The sequence below is a fragment of the Tasmannia lanceolata genome, unplaced genomic scaffold (genome assembly GCF_043159265.1).
Source record: "Tasmannia lanceolata isolate RefF3 unplaced genomic scaffold, GAP_Taslan_0.1 ptg000008l, whole genome shotgun sequence".
Lineage (NCBI taxonomy): Eukaryota > Viridiplantae > Streptophyta > Magnoliopsida > Canellales > Winteraceae > Tasmannia > Tasmannia lanceolata.
Window position 1 is genome coordinate 69,070,247 of NW_027518685.1, and position 16,209 is coordinate 69,086,455.

Genomic DNA, 16,209 nt, shown 5'->3' on the forward strand with positions numbered 1-16,209 from the left:
AATTTTTCAGTGTGATCATCCATACTAATAACATTTTAAGTATAGCTATTCAGTATAGTACATATTATCAGTGTGATTATTTACATTTATGGTAGGGGTATAACTCAGGCAGGCTCAAAACCAGGAAAAAAGTCGGGTTGGGTTGAGTTCAGGGCAGGTACAGGTTGGGTTTTCGAGTTCGGGTCGGGTTCGGGTTGAGGGCTTGGGCAACCCAACCCGAGTTCAACCCAATATATTTAATACTTTTTTTTATTTTTTAAGCTTAAAATCTCGGGTTGGGTCGGGTTGAACTCGGATTCAGGTTCGGGTTGGCAAAACGGATTCCTCGGGTGGGGTCGGGTTGAGTAAATGGTTGCTCGGGTCGGGTTCGGGTTGGCCTCAACCCGACCCAACTCGACCCGAGTTGCACCCTTAATTTATGGGGTTTTCTTCTGTAAATGCAGCTTTCTACAGCTATAGTGAAAATTTTAGTCCCTAGCTTAGCTTCTGGGATTTTACTAATCAATGGCGAAAATGAAGTAATTGATCGCAAGAAAGTAATGTAAGAATCAAATGGTAATAAAAGTGACTTATCGATTGAGTTGAGGCATGAATATGGAATCAAACGGCATCGGCTGTGCAGGATTTTATGACTTAGTCTCTACTTAAAAATATGGGTTCCATGAATAAACTTCAAAATCAAAATAACTATTTATTCGTCCTCGTGATGGTGTAGTGATGCGGGCATTCATACTAAATTGTTCTAATGCCATTTGTGATTGCATGGTGGTATGTGATCATGAATAGCTAAAAGATTGTGATCCTAACTCTAGAATGCTTTCATTCTTTATTGAATTAAGCCTAATTGAATAAAACTGACCAGATAGACATGTAATTGAACATAGAAAATCCATCATTGTACCCACCATTCTATCTATCCAATGTGAATTTAACAAATTTTTTTGGCTACATCTGATTCCATCTAAGGCTCTCCACCGCCCTCTCTCTCTCTCATAGGCTCTGTTCACTTCTTTTCCCTAGTGCTGTTTTCCCTGGAAAACAGCCTTTTCTTTCCCTAACAAGACCTTGACAAGACAGAATTTTTGTGTTCACTTCTTTTCTAGGGAAAAATATTATCAGATGTGGTATTTCTTATTTAAAAGCTGAAATTGAAGTGGAAATTGACTTTTTCCTTACTGGAGATTTGGTTTCTGATTAAATATATCAAAAAGAGGCTTTCCAAGGAAAACGAAACATTTTCCTTGACAGTTTCCCTGGATTCCTTTTCCTTCTGCCATGTCACCTGGAAAGGAAAGGAAAGGAAAGGAAAACGAAATCCTTTCCTTTCCTTTCCGGGGAAAAGAAGTGAACAGAGCCATAAAGAATCAGGCCTGTTTCCTCCGACTCAGAGCCAAATCGACCTGGCCGTCAGAAGCAGGAGAAACTTGTGTTCGTGTGGTGACTGGCTCTCTCATGTATGCACTCAAGGTGTTTGAGATAAGGCCTGTTCTACATTCTCATAATTAAAGTCTTATAGAGAACTTTGTGTTAAACTTCTTTTGAGTATAGATTAAAAACTTCGTCAGGGTTTTAATTAATATCCAGCAAGTGAGCCTTTTTACCTTCACTTTTCATGGTTGATGGCAGCTGAAATCTGCTATCTTGATATAGGAGTTGTTACAAATTGATTTTTTTTATGTGAGTTACCAAACGTGATTCGGTGTTTTAAAATCACAATCAGAATTAAAAACAAAATCAAGAATTGATATCAAAATCAAGAAGTAGAATTAGAATTGTTGCCAAACGCACACTTATAGATATAACTAAATATGGGCTTATTTAACTCTGCTCCACAAGAACGCAGGAACTCTCTCTTGGAAAGACAAAGGAATGCTCTCATACATTGGGTTCTCTTATACAACGTTCTGAATTTTATTGTACATGGATTCATGGAATTTTCTTATATATCTAATTGTATTGATTTGAGTCCGATATATATAGGCCTCAAATTATGGAATATGGATAGTTTCCTTAATTTCGAAATTGCAGAATTTTGGATAGTTTTGCTAGACTTTCAACCAACTTTTGAAATTACAATTTGCAGTAATTAGAGTTTATCATATGCAAAAGCCAGCCGCGAAATGGGTTTCTGGGAAATTGCCTAGCCAAAAATATACTTTTTTCACCTAAATATGGATCTTTGCTTCTTTTTCTTTTGTTGATCATCCATTTGTACGGTCTTAATTAGATGGTTAGGGTCATTGGTTCTATGTGCTTTTGGATGGTTCCAGGCCAAGGTGGGCCTATGACAATGTGACCAATGTGACCGTCTAGATTGGCCAAAGGTGAGTTTTAATGTTAGTCTCCTCATTTATAACACGGGTACCAATTTTATTACCCGCGAAAAAAAATACCCGCACCCAACTCGTACCCGTGACCAGCGGGTGGGTCTGGGTCGGGCGTTGGTGCCCGCAGGTTACCCGCCATTCGGTTTTCAACTTTTTATTCTTAAGGCCTAAACACTAAACAGTAAAAAATAGACTATGTGGGTGGGCCAACAAAACAAGTCAAAGCAATCAGACCATGTGACTGGTATCTTTGGTTGTACCAAAACAAACACTTGTTAAAGTAAATGAAAAATTGTATGATGAATGGGCGTATAAACATGTACTCATCATCCCATCCTTGATATTTGATCCAACAGCAGCTGACTTGTTAAGAAGCTGCTGTTGGATTAAATATCAAGGCTTGTACATCCATCGAACCACCTTTATGTGTTCATACACCCATTCATCATATAATTTCTTTTGGTAAACATATATATATATATATATATATATATATATATATATATATATATATATATATAGCAGAAGAGAAATTAGAGAATTTTTTGAATTTTTTCAAAAAGCTATGAGATTTACACGTCCATGTTTGATTTCTTTACCATATGGCCCTTCAATATTATACTTCATCTAATCTATATATCTCTACAGTCAAGGGTAAAATGGTCTATTACAGATACTACATATACACGTGCATGTTTGATTTGTAATCTTCTCCTTTTTCCCACCTACTACAGATATTATAGATATTATCCAATTCTACTACAGATACACGTCCCACCTATTTCCCACCTACTACAGATATTATCCAATTCAGGAATAGATATTATAGATATTATCCACTTCTGCTACAGATACACGTCCCACCAACTACAAATTTGAATAGGATTAATCCAGGTTATTTTTTTCTTGGTTGATAAGCTGTATGTTGTTTTGCTGTTATTTAATTGCTCCCTCCAGTTCTTTGCATATCAGCACATGAAAAGGTTCCTCTTCATTTGAGAGGATATTCAAACTGCATCTTGATGGTGGGTAAACCCATCAACTTTGTTTTTTTTTTTTTAAACTTTTCTAGGCATCTAAAGCACTTCTTTTCTAGGCATCTAAAGCACTTTTATGTTACAAAGCACACCATATTCCCATCCTAAATACATTTAATTTTACATCTTTTGAAGAACTTCGTATATCTGCTATCCTCCATATATCTATGATCTTACTAAATTGCAAATATTCCAGGATCTTATTTATTAAGAAGGCTTTTTTGAATTTCTCTCATATCTATGTATGATTTATTTTAGTTCATGCATCTCAGGATCACATATTTATGATCTTTTCTTCATCTTCTCAATTTAACTAATGTTAGGGGCCTTGATTTCAGGCCTTGCAAGGACAAGAAGATGCATGTCGCAATAGTAGTCGAAGGTAAAATATTTCCCATTTTCTTTTATCTTCTTCCAATTTTCTTTGTTTCTTTTTTTTCAATTCATTATAACAGAACACCCATTTGGAAAAATATTGGATTTTTGGACTGGGTTGATTGGCCTTTGCTCAATTTATTTCTCAATTTTAGCAAAGTTCCTCATTACTTGGGGCACTTTTGTCTAATTTGATAACATTTCTGTTGCTTGCTTGGGATCTTCTCATTGCATTTTAGATCAAAGGGATCTTCAGATCCCAATTTCTCCGCTGAGATTGAGGTGGGGATTTTGTGTTCTCTCTATTTCGTTGGTAGTTTTACACTTTTTCTTCACATTTTATATTTATTCCTCCAATTTTCTCTGCTCAATATGGCTTTGTGGATTTTTGGAAATTTATGCTTTTGGTTCCTGATATATGCTACAGGGGACAAAATTCTAACCAGCTATGGAGCCTAACAAGCATCAAGAATGCCAAAAATATCTACAAATGTCCACTTGGGTGAAACTGTTGAAGCTGTAAGTTTTGGGGGACATCATCATTTTACACATTCTTCCTTTTATATTTTATTTTGAGGACAAATACTTCTTTCAGGTTAAAAGAATCGACATCTTCTTTTTTTTACATTGTTGCCTACCTCAAGTATATTGCTGAATGAGTATGCTATCACATATTTATGATCTTTTCTTCATCTTCTCAATTTAACTAATGTTAGGGGCCTTGATTTCAGGCCTTGCAAGGACAAGAAGATGCATGTCGCAATAGTAGTCGAAGGTAAAATATTTCCCATCTTCTTTTATCTTCTTCCAATTTTCTTTGTTTCTTTTTTTCAATTCATTATAACAGAACACCCATTTGGAAAAATATTGGATTTTTGGACTGGGTTGATTGGCCTTTGCTCAATTTATTTCTCAATTTTAGCAAAGTTCCTCATTACTTGGGGCACTTTTGTCTAATTTGATAACATTTCTGTTGCTTGCTTGGGATCTTCTCATTGCATTTTAGATCAAAGGGATCTTCAGATCCCAATTTCTCCGCTGAGATTGAGGTGGGGATTTTGTGTTCTCTCTATTTCGTTGGTAGTTTTACACTTTTTCTTCACATTTTATATTTATTCCTCCAATTTTCTCTGCTCAATATGGCTTTGTGGATTTTTGGAAATTTATGCTTTTGGTTCCTGATATATGCTACAGGGGACAAAATTCTAACCAGCTATGGAGCCTAACAAGCATCAAGAATGCCAAAATTATCTACAAATGTCCACTTGGGTGAAACTGTTGAAGCTGGGGGACATCATCATATTACACATTCTTCCTTTTATATTTTATTTTGAGGACAAATACTTCTTTCAGGTTAAAAGAAACGACATCTTCTTTTTTTACATTGTTGCCTACCTCAAGTATATTGCTGAATGAGTATGCTATTACATGAACCACGTTACTTCAACAGCTCCATGCAGAGCAAGAGTTCTTCAGCGCGGTATTTGATAGAAGATGGCAGCACATTGATGGGCTTGAGATGGAGGATAGAAATTGTTTCTCTCATATGTAATCAATATACTTCATGTTTAAATGTTTTTTCCCCATTGGAATTCAGTCTCTGTCAGCAAGTTCTGCTAGCATATTTGTGCCAAAATTATCACACTATCAAATGCTTTTTGTGAACTTTGACCATTCATGTTCAAGATTGCTTTAAGCATAAATTTTTGTTTTCTCCTTTCTCTCAACATTGGTTTTGTTCGTTTCTCTTCATCTAATATTTTTGTTTTTTTTCTAATTTAAGATGTTTTTTTTTGTGAATATGATGATTTTTGAGAAAAGTGTAGATCGAGTAGATACACTTATCTACTCCGTCGGCTTAAAAACAGTGGGCCCACATTGTTTGGGTGATCTAAAGCATTCATTTGATGGACCCTCACATAGATAAGGTGTGCCCAAAAAATCAGCTCCATAGGATCATCCCAACCCTATGGAACATGAGTGCATTGTTATTGTTTCTATAAATTCATCTATAAGGGTGTTTGGATTTGCGGAAATCTCTCCTCCGCATCACTTACTGAAAAAGCAAAAACATTATCATTTTTTAGAAACTTTCTTTTAAAAAATGATTATATCAACCTCAAATTGAGGGGTTTTTTTTGGAAACTTCCATCACATCGACGTTTTGGATCAACCTATGACGTTGTTCGTCCAGTTCTTTGTCGGCCCGTGCATCGCACGGGATTTTTTACTAGTATATACTATATAGTAAAAGAGAAAAGAAGAGAATTTTTTGAAAATTCTATGAGAATTACACATCACTTTTTTTGACTTTTTTTAACAAATGCACCCATTCAACCCACATGTTTTCAATCCTACCCCCTCCTTTATGCTTTTTTAACAAAGGCATCCATTAAAGTCACATAATTTCAATCTTATCCCCCTCCTTTATGTTTTTTTAATAAAAAAATCTATAGGGTGATCTTAGCCATCCGATTGAAGAGGAATTATGGAAACCTCTATAGATTGGAGGGCTAGGATCAGCCTATGGAAATGATTTTTGGGGTACAAAATATGTTGTGTTCCATCACATGGACGGTTTAGATCAACCTATGATGTGGTCTATACAATTCTTTGTCGGCCCGTACATCGCACGGGGTTTTCTGCTAGTATATATATAGCAGCAGAGAAATTAGAGAATTTTTTGAATTTCTTCCTAAATTCTATGAATTAAACACGTCAAGGTGGTTGTGTTTTTACCGTTTACGGCTCTTCTCATATGTCCATTTCGTGGGGGTAGTTAGTTCCAGAGATATTTTATATTTTTTATTCAACGTGTCAAATCGTGAGATATTTTCCATCTTTGTCTCTATTGAGTATTGACAAAAGAAAAGAAAGAGGCCTTCATTTGTTCCGGAGATATTTTTCCTTCATCTATCAACACAAGAAAATAAACAGAGGAGGCCTTCATTTCTCCTCCCTCTCTCTCATGAGGGCACGAATCCAAAAACCCCTTTGGTTCCGTCTCTCCTGTAATTTTAGGCGAGTCATGGGTCATGGCCACTGCCCTCTCAATGAATGCCGCACCTAAACACCGGCCTTTCCCTCAATCTCCCTTCTCCACCTCGATGCTTCATTTCTACTGTTTTCTTCTTCTTCGTTGATTTTTGTCGAAAATCATCAATTTGGCTGTTCTCGTTCTCAGCTGTTTCACAACCTCACATAATCGCTCGCTCTTCCACTCCATCCCAATTTCAGCACAATTTCTCCCCATGCTGCAAAAACACAAACCCTGAATTCCCCCGTTCGAATTCTTTATCCGAACCTCATCCGCTCATCCGCTAAGGTTTCTTGCTATGATTCTTTTTCATTTCTTTCACCAACCGGAATTAGGGTTCCTTGAAAAATAGCTCACAACGACAAATTCAGGGCCCTTACAGAGTTACAGGTGAGCTCATCCTTTTTATTTTTCCTTTTTTGCATTAATACCTATTTGTTATTTTCCCTCTCTCTTTTACTTGGTTATGTTTTGATTTTAGAGGAGTTTCCAATTGATGTTACTGTTGTCCAATATTCTTCCTCTGTAATTTGGACTTCAGGCTGAAGTCTGTGGATGAAAAAGCTTGATACATACATTGAGCAATTCAATTGCAGAGCTTCCATTGATTAATTTCTATCGGAGATGGCAGATGGCATGTCAGAGGAGCACCTGCCATTGGAAAGTGCTCTCAGGGGAACTGAGCTACTCATTGAAATTGTGCAATTCAAGACCATGCGGTTAAAAATCCTGTCGCAGGTAATTCTTATTTCTATACTCCTATTCTCTTTTCTTCTCTTTTCCTTTTTTTTTCGTTTTTATTTGTTTTGATGGAATGCCCCATAACTTGCAATTTGTGGGTTCTGCTTCATGGTCATAAAACCCTAAGACTATTGCTTACATTCTGACAATTTTTTTACCTCAAATCAAGTGAACTAAATATTTCTGCCATTGCAATCGCAATCCCACCAAAGCAAATGTGGGCTTTGATGGAGCTCTCCAAAACCCCAATTCTCCAATCTGGATTTTGATGGATTACTCCAAAACCATAATACTGCAGTTTTGATGGAATACATTTGACATACTTGGTCAGAGAGGGATCACTATTTTCATAACCAATGTAAGATTCTTTGCTTCTACAGTTTAAATGTCAAGTGATAGGTAGAACATTTTAGGGCATTACGATGATATAGTCCATGATTCATAGTAGTTGTAGTTGGAAACACTTGATCTTTTCCCTTTTGCTTATAACTTGGGCTATTTCTTCAGTTACTTAAAGAGTTACCTAAAGATTTCTCTGATTCAATTTACTTTCAACAATTGCAGGGCAGCTTGCTTGGAATTTTGGATTGTTTAAATCTCGGTAAGCTTTGAGTATATTGGATGTTATACTTCTAAGGATTTCGGGTGCATTTGCATCATGATGCGTATTAATAGGCAATTAATGGCAGTTTCTTCACAATTGGACAGGGCGAACGAAATCAAAATAAAAGAATGATCACATAATTGCTGTATATTTTTCACTTGGAGAAAGGGGTTTGATTGAAGTTTTAGAACTCCAATCTCTTCCAGGAAGTTGCAAGAAGAAAAGGAGCAGCAACAATGAGGGTTTTGAAAGAAGAGGCGGAGAATGTGAATTGTGGCATCCATTTCTTGACTATTAAAAAAAATTATCATTCCTTTGTTCTTTTCTTTTTCCATGTTGATTAATGTAGAAATTGTCTTATTTTCATTGTTTATGAGAAATTTAATTGGGTTAATTTGTTTTTTCCTTTTTACGTGACGACGAACAACTGTTCTGTTAGATTTTGTGAGTCTGCCATGTTAATTTGTCTTATTTTCTAACTCCGAAACCCAGCATCTTAAAGCAAGCGTGGGTTTTTTGCTTCTGCATGTGTTTCTGTCAACCCATCAGTTACATCTGTTCCTTTCCTTCTAATTTGGCTATTTTTTCACATCTAACAATCTTCATTTTTTATTGCATCTGTTCATCTCCAGTGTGTCGGTTGTTGGTTGTCTTTATTTAAATTGCTGCAATGGGTTCTTAGCAACTTGGCATAAAATTTCATTTCTATGGTTATGATTAGCCTCTTTTCATAAAGGATCCTACAATTTCAACTGAAAAAGGTCCTTATTGTGAACAACACATCGGTAATTCTAGATGAGATGCTACCATATAGTTTCCAATCAAAGCTGACCCCAGGCTATTGGACTATACCTCAGGTTTGTCTTAAAGGGCTATTTATATTATAAGCTATTGTATTTTGCCTCTATTATCTTGCTTTATAGTAACATTTTTTTTGTCATGATAGGAAATGATACTGTCTATGAAAAGAATGCAAAAGCTTTTAACCTGAGCGTCCTATGTGAAATAGGTAGTTACATTGTTCACTGCTTTTCTATTAAATAATTTATCTCTTTTCATTTTCAAATATTGTTTGCAATCTAATGATAATGTCCACTAACAATGCAGTGAAGTCAAAATAACTCAAGTGATTGCCAAATGGAAGTGAAGTTCATTGGCATCAGCAAATAGGGCCTAAGTATCATGAACCACCTTTCATGGCTTAATTGATTCTGTGGTTTGTTTATGGTGATGTTCTTAGATTGGTTACACCCTGTTTGCTTCAGATTTCGAGAACCGATTGTAGAGTTCAAAACTGATTGTCCAACACTAATTGATGGGTTCTCTGAATGTCTTTCAACTTCTAATGTTTTTTTTGTGGCATAAAGTTCATTTCTGACAAACTTCTTACATATACGATCATTTTTGACATGAAGTTCTTGCATATAAGGAAATCATGGAGTTGAATAACTGGCTTGGCTGCTTTTTCTTTGGTATATGTCACTTGAATGTAGTTTCTGAATGGTGGATGGCAGGAGTTACAAATTTGCAAGAGGGATGTTAATCATTGTCATTTTTTTCAAATTTTCAACATATTGAGGATCCTTATGTTGAGTTCTATTTATTCTATGTTTTGTTTAGTTTCTATGATATTCTGTCTGTTGTTAGATGACAGCTCAGTAAACCTATATATATATATATATATATATATATATGAGAATAGAGTTCCTAAGGGTGTCCTCATATAAGTTATATGAGGTGGCTCTCACAAAACATAAGGGGCCCACATTGTTAGGATGATCCGAAGCATTCATTTGAAAGGCCCCATCATAGATAGGGTGTGTACAAAAAATCAGCTCCATTGGATTATCCTAACCCCTCCAAAAGTGGGGGCAAAAATGAATAGACAGGTTTTGTCCACAAATCTACCCATTTTTGCCCCCACTTTTAGAGGGGTTAGGATGATTCAATGGAGCTGATTTTTTGTACACACCCTATCTATGATGGGGCCTTTCAAATGAATGCTTCGGATCATCCTAACAATGTGGGCCCCTTATGTTTTGGGAGAGCCACCTCATATAAGCTTATATGAGGGCACCCTTAGGAACTCTATTCTCATATATATATATATATATATATATATATATATATATATATGAGGAAAAGGAGTGTGCGGTCGACCACATATAAGGTTATATGCGGTCGAGGGCCCAAACACATGGGTCCCACATTTTTTGTGGTGATCAAAACCATTCATTTGTAAGGCCCCATCATAGATAGGGTGTGTACAAAAAATCAGCTCCATTGGATCATCCTAACCCCTCCAAAAGTAGAGGGTAAAAATGGGCAGATTTGTGGCAAACGATGTTTGTCCATTTTGCCCTCCACTTTTGGATGGGTTAGGATGATCCTATGGAGCTGATTTTTTGTACACACCCTATCTATGTAAGGGCCTTGCAAATAAATGCTTTGGATCATCTAACAAAGTGGGCCCACATGAGTTTTGGGCCCTCGACCGCACCTAAGCTTGGTGCGGTCGAGCGCACAATCTTATTCCTCTATATATATATATATATATATATATATATATATATATATATATATATATTATATTAAAGAGGAACAGCTATTCTACTGTTCATTCATGCTTACGTGTCAGCCTCCCCTTTCGTCTTACCATATATTTTCTACGTTTTTAAAAAACTTTACTTAGGTGTCAGCCCCTCCTTTCGTCTTACCTAGAGAGGGAAAATCTCCCCCCGAAATTTTCGAGATTTTCTCTGGATATTTTCTCCCTCTTTCTCTCGAGATCTCTGTTGCTATCCCCATCTAAACGTTTTCTCTTGCCCAGAGTTCTACGAGATTTTCTTTCGAGATTTTCTCTCTCCCTATCTTTCTCTCTCTCGAGATGTCGGTTGGTTTCCCATCTCAACCCGTGCCGATAAACGCATTCTCTGTGTTTGTATTCCTCACCTCGACATTAACCCTCGCACTGCTTCTGTCTCTCTCTGACTCTCAAACCCTCTCTCTCTTTTTACATGAAACCCCTTACCTACGCTCTTCTTTTTCTTTTTCTTTGTTTATTTTCTGAGTTTCAACCCTACGGCTCCAGGGGTTTGAGTTCATTCATCAAGATTTCTGATTGAAATTGAGAGGTTTGTGTGGTTGTTCCTGGAAGGAGGACAAGAGGAAACCCAGGTGGTTTTTGTACAGGATGAAATCGCCTCATTTAAAGGTGGGACATATTCTTCCTTTTTCTGAATTTTTTTAATTCTATATGCAACACAATTTTTTTTAATAAATTTTCTAACCTTTCATGTTTCTGAAGAGAAATCCGCAATTTCTGCCAAGAAGCTGTCCTATGAAAAGGTGTGAAATTTTCCTCCTCGCTTTTCTCTTTTGTTGGGATAGATAGAATGCCTATTTTTTTTATGACTCTGTAAGGTTTTAAATGGTTTTGTTTTTGTTTAAAGGGTGAGAAAAAATACATCTGTTGTATGCACGCAAGTTTCTGGCCTTCATTCTTTTTGTTTATTAGTTAGCTTTTCATCTTGAAATTCGACCTGGTATTGGGGTTTTCCGTGGCGCTTTGTCTAATTCAAAAAATTTGTCAAGCAACTTAACTTCTCATAAAATTTATACCTTGGTCTCTTGACGTTGAGACGCTTTTCCTTCTCCAAGTTAAGGATAATACCGACTTGATTTGTTTTATACACTGCATCTCACTTCAATTCTCTTTACAGACCCACATATGCGTACAAGGATCCTCATCATGGTTGTCGATGCTTTTTTCTTGATTTGGGCATTTTCCAATGCAACCTACATCCATTGTAAGCTCTTTTAAAGCTTGCGAATGACCTTTAACTACAAAGCCTCCTATTTGTTTTTTTTTGAAATAGCTACAAAGCCTCCTATTTGTCTTCTCCTTTTTCTTTTTCATAATGATTTGTCTTTTTAATGGTGTCCCTTGCTTTGTTTTTCTCTTATTTAAAAAGAGATTGATTTGGGTTTGTTAATTTAACAGGTTTGTTTTTCTCTCAAAAGGTTGGTCCTTACACACCCACATTTAATGTGTTCTTCTCCTATATTTTCTCCCTTTTCTTCCTAATTAATTTTGAACTTGGTTTTGGTACAGAGACAATCATGGATCTTTCTTTTTCGGAATGATCCTACTATGTTAGTTTACTGATTTTTATCTGTCCTCTTTTCTGATGTGTTGTCCCATGTAATTTTTCATTACGTTATGTTTTAACATATATTTTAAACGTTTTATAATTTTTACATCAAAATAACTATAGTTGAACCTTCATTACATGATTCCACTACGGTCTACAAACTAATACTGCATAGCACGACTCAATTTTAACTCTTCGACCACTTCAGCCCTTTCTCCTGCATGTAATAATTAACCTTTGTTGTCCCCAAATTGGTTTGGGTTATGACTTGGAAACAGATCATTAGTTATGCTTAAGAACTGAGAGGAGTTGAGCATTTGCATTTGGCATCTCATAATGTATGCCTGAGATTGTAATATTGGGGGTGTGGGGCATTTTTTGGTACGTAAGCTGGACTGAACCTTTCACCTCAGAGTTGCAGAAGAAAGCCTTAACCAACTGAGCTAAAGGCTCAATCCAAAGAAAGGGAACTTTCTGATAGGGATCAAATAATCCAAACAAAATATATCACATAGTCTATAACACTAATACTATTATTTATTATATCTTTCTTATTAGTGCACGATTTTCTGTTTCGAAGCCTCCAAATCCCTTCCATTTTCATCATGCTGATTCATTGCATATTTATTTGATGTGGGTTTTTCCATTGCTTTTTTTCCCCTTTTGGCAGGGAAGAGTTGCAAGGTTGACATGGTTTACCTATCTAGATCCAACGATCAACAGAAAAATTTCCATGCTCAGGATGATTTAACCCAATTGCATTTATGTTGTCTGCAATTATCATTTGATGTTGGAATCATGGCTGTGTATGTCTTTAGGATTTTGATGGGCAATGAGAGTATTCCTCTGCATATTAATAGTTTTTTGTTGAAATAGATACAGTCTAGGTGTGAATAGTTTCCTCTCTTTTGAGGTTGAGAAACAAACATAATAACTTATCTGCGTTAATTCTTAGTGCATGTTACATGGATTCCTATGAATGTACCATTTAAGTATCGTACCGAATACTTGAAAAATACCAATATTTCAAGATTCTCACGCCTAGACTTCATCTCCATGGAATGGGTTCTCTGACAACAGCCGATGTTCACACCCTAATCCGTTGTATATTTCATATGCTTAGGATATCCTATTAAATTGGTGTAAGCGTGTACCACAAGTTCTATCCTTTTTAAATTGAGTCAGGAATATATCCTTTATGTTTTGCCAAATTAATCAATTAATTGTATTAATTCAGCTGTTGGAAAGTTGATAGTTGTTAGATATGACATTCAGTGAGTAGTGAGTTTTCTAGCAGAAGAGAAAAGGAGAGAATTATTTGAATTTCTCCCAAAATTCTATGAGAATTACACATCATTTTTTTTGACTTTTTTTTAACAAAGGCACCCATTCAACCCACGTATTTTCAATCCTACCACCTTTATGCTTTTTAACAAAGGCACCCATTAGAGCCACATAATTTCAATCCTACCCCCGTCCTTTATTCATTTTTAATAATGGAAACCTCTATAGATTGGAGGGCTAGGATCAGCCTATGGAAATGATTTTACGGGCACAACCTATTGATATTGTGTTCCATCACATGGACGGTTTGGATCAACCTATGATGTGGTCCGTACAGTTCTTGTCAGCCCGTTCATCGCATGGGGTTTTTTACTTGTGTGTGTGTGTGTGTGTGTGTGTGTATATATATATATGTATATATATATATATATATATATATATATATATATATATATATATATATATATATATATATATATATATAAAGCTGGATGTGGTATGCTGAGGGTGTGCCACGTGGCACCCCCTTTGCAAACCGCATTCAACCATTCAACACACCCCTTCATCTCTCTCTCTCTCTCTCTCCACCCAGCCAAACCCCTATGAACGGTCACAACCCAACCATTCACAACACCCTTTCGTCTCTCTCTCTCTCTCTCTCTCTCTCTCTCCACCCAGCCAAACCCCTATGAACGGTCACAACCCATCCGTCTATAATTCCCAAATGTCTTTTCACGAATGCCTCTTCACCTCCACCTAATTAAAAATATTTCAACAATGCATCTTTTTGTAACTTCAATATTCCAACGTGGTGCTGCCACGTGGCACCCTTCTATATCCCATTCTTCTATACCTAATCAATTCTGGCCTATATGTTAGGTTACTCAAAACGTCATAACTTTTCTTTCCAAATAAGGGCCTCTACCCAATCAATTCTGGCCCATTCTATACCCCGCAATTGGAAAAGTTTTTGGAAAACCGCTATGAATGAGGTCTTAAAGGCGTTTCAAAATCCACAAAAATATTTAAGATCATGTAACCTTTCCTTTTCCTGATGATTAAATTCTAAAACGCTTGCACATCCAATTAATTAGAGAAGTTTTTCGACAACCGCTATAAATGGGGTCTTAAAAGACGCTTGAAAATCCACAAAAATTATTTGACATCCTGTAACTCTTCCTTTTCCTAAGGATTCAATCCTATAATGCATGCACGTCCAATTATATAAGAACCCCCTATTTTGTAGCCTTTAAAAATGTTTTATTTTAAATGTTTTGATTGATGATTTGCATCAGGAATTCCTTCGAATCCATAAATATTGTGTTTCTATCTTTGTTGCGGGTCATCACTTCCTTGCAAATATGCGAAGTGAATTTCTGATTAATGTCTGATATTTCTTTTATGTTTTTTTTTTCTTTTTTTTCATAACTGTTTGTGCTTTATGATGTTCTTATTTTGCTTCATTCTTTCTAAAGTAAGTGTTTTATTTCTGATTTTGTTTCGGAATCCTGATCTGTTTGGCGAGATTTTATGAATTCCTTTGTTTTTGCGATGAATTTTTTTTATGTATTTCAAATATTAGTATTTCAATTATTCATTATTTTTGGTTAAAGATATGTGTCCTTGCTTCTTTGGATGGATTTCTTATGGCCACTTCTGTTGAAATTTTTTCTATATCTTTTATTCTTTCTTTTCTTATTTTTTAAAAAAAAAAGTTATAAAGCTTTCTTTTTTTGTGCCGCCCCGTGCATCGCACGGGTCTGCGACTAGTATATATATATATATAATTTCTTCTTCAAATTTGCAGGGTTACCCGCGGGTATACCCATACCTGCCCGGGTGGCTTCCGGGTTCATGAAAGGCTACCCGTACCCGCGCCGGTATTTCTTACCCGTACCCGCGCGACTAGGAAAAAAAAAACTAACGTAATCTAGGAAAATAACATGAGAAACCCAAACTAAATCTAGGAAAGAACCTTAACGAAATAAGGGGGAGAAACTGAAAAATTGGTTGAAGCCAACACTAAATCTCAGGAAAAACTTGAAAAAAAAAATAACTTGAATAAAAAAGTAAAACCCAAAAAGGTTGGCATCATCTCAAACAAAATCAAGGAAATTTAAAAAAAAAAAAACTTACCTCTCTTTGGCTTCGTCTTCCTCATTCGTGCAATGAAAACTTGAGAATTCCTTTCCGCAAAAGTCAGTAAATGAAAATATCTTTATTTTTTAGGAAAAGTCTTTAAAGAAGGGGATTCTAGTACATGTGGGATACGAAATCTGAGTAAACAATTCGGGTGCAATTTTTCATTTAGATAGATATGAAAGTGACTTTTAAAATTCTCACGTAGATAGTGACTTTTGAAATTCGACGGGGTGACACATGGCAAACGTTTCTGCGAAAATCAAGCTCCATCGACTAAAATCTTGTGTGTATTTCCCTTTGTCTTAAAAGGTGCTATACGCAGAAGTTGTGTGTATACCCAGCTTACCACATCAACTTTATAGGCACTTTTAAAAAAAGGCACTATACGCAGAAGTTGCGTGTATACCCAGCTTACCACATTCAGCTTTATAGGCGTTTTTAAATTTCGGGATGCAGTGGGGGTGCCATGTGGCGACACCCCCAGCTTACCACATTTAGCTTTATAGAT

General features: G+C 36.1%; 3 long non-coding RNA genes across 4 annotated transcripts; all 3 read left to right on the forward strand.

The window, feature by feature from the left end:
- The first annotated feature begins 3,242 nt into the window (after nt 1-3,242).
- On the forward strand, nt 3,243-6,276 carry LOC143883791 (uncharacterized). The gene is made up of 5 exons (XR_013252540.1): nt 3,243-3,352; nt 3,703-3,746; nt 4,167-4,258; nt 4,471-4,514; nt 4,934-6,276. It is a non-coding gene; the product is annotated as an uncharacterized LOC143883791 (long non-coding RNA).
- A 300-nt stretch (nt 6,277-6,576) lies between these two features.
- Nucleotides 6,577-8,646, forward strand: LOC143883792 (uncharacterized). Of its 2 annotated transcripts, none has more exons than XR_013252542.1 (5): nt 6,577-7,166; nt 7,318-7,514; nt 7,730-7,875; nt 8,082-8,118; nt 8,226-8,646. It is a non-coding gene; the product is annotated as an uncharacterized LOC143883792 (long non-coding RNA). The 2 variants fall into 2 exon arrangements; XR_013252541.1 differs by having other exon boundaries at nt 6,585-7,166; nt 7,687-7,875.
- A 2,066-nt stretch (nt 8,647-10,712) lies between these two features.
- LOC143883793 (uncharacterized) lies at nt 10,713-13,223 on the forward strand. Its single transcript, XR_013252543.1, has 2 exons — nt 10,713-11,335; nt 11,429-13,223. It is a non-coding gene; the product is annotated as an uncharacterized LOC143883793 (long non-coding RNA).
- The last annotated feature ends 2,986 nt before the right edge of the window (nt 13,224-16,209 follow it).